Below are 1,339 nucleotides of genomic sequence, written 5' to 3'. Positions count from 1 at the left end.
GAAATGTCTATTAAGATGTTTTCTTTTTATTGTTCAGTTGTAAAAGTTCTTTATATATTTTTCATATAAGTCCCTTGTGAGATATATGATTTGTAAAAATTTTCTCCCATTCTACAGGTTGTCCTTTCCTTTTCTTGATGGTGTACTTTGAAGCACAAAAGTTTTATGTTTTGATGAAGTCCCATTTATCTATATGTTTTCTTTTGTTGCTTGTGCTTTTGGTGTCATATCTAAGAAACCATTTTCTAATCCAAAGTCACAAATATTTACTCCTATGGTTTTGTTTCTAAGAGTTCTAAAGTTTTAGCTGCTACATTTAGGTCTATGATCCATTTGAGTTCATTTTTATGATGTAGTATGAGGAAAAGGTTCCCCACCTAGTGGCTGCAAGTCAGCTTGCCCTATCTTTCAGCTTCGGGATTTTCCCTGGTAGCCAGCTATTCGATTCATGCCCTACAGATTCCTATTGCGCACAGTGGGCTGCTTCTTGCTACTAGCACTAAATCTCTTTTTCATAACGTACTTTGTCAAAATATGCCTCAACTAAAATCTGGTGACCATGGGTTCCTCTGTTTTATTTTTGGTTTTTGTTTTTTGTCGTTTTCAGAGGAAAAAATAAAAACCCCTGACGTTGATTGGTGCTGCAGTACATCTTTCCCACTTGGAGGAGAAATGGTAATGATATAGCTTACTGCTGCCATCTGCCGTCAGGCACAGTTCAGACAACAGTTGGTAGCCCCAGAAGTTAGCTGCCAGGCTCAGCAAACAAATACTTCAGGAGTTGGGTAGGCAGTAGGAATGAGTAAAAGGTGCTGGGTAGGAACTATGTCAAATTGGCTAGCACCACCCCATATAAAGTAGGCAGCAGCTCCTTACCTCCGAAGAATTCTCGCCATAAGGGAACACTGGTCCAGTAAGGCCAGATCTTTATATCTTTTGGTTTTTTTTTAAAAGGTAATCCAGAAATCTAGATTTTTGAAATATGAACTCTCCCAATTTTTAACCTACAATTTAAAATTATATAAGTTCCATGCATATCAAGCAAAAAAGGTCACTAGGACAATAGTTTGTGACCTCTCTTTCTCCTACAACAGTCCTAAGGACTGTTTTGATAAATACAGGAGTCAAAATTAAAAACTATTTGCAAAAAATAAATAAAATATATTTGCTCTGATGAAGTTCAAGTGACATTAGCAGTGGCCCAGCATATTCAGGCTGTCTGACTTATTCTGTAATTTGAAATCTGGAGAACAGAGACCAAGTCTTTTGCATCTTTTTTTGTTTGTTTGTTTTTTTAATTTTTAATTATTTTTTTTTTATTTCAGCATATTATGGGGGT

This window comes from Propithecus coquereli, unplaced genomic scaffold, assembly GCF_000956105.1.
Source record: "Propithecus coquereli isolate 6110/MARCELLA unplaced genomic scaffold, Pcoq_1.0 Scaffold104, whole genome shotgun sequence".
Classification (NCBI taxonomy): Eukaryota; Metazoa; Chordata; class Mammalia; order Primates; family Indriidae; genus Propithecus; species Propithecus coquereli.
The sequence above is the reverse complement of the archived record's forward strand: the minus strand, read 5'-3'. Positions refer to the sequence as shown.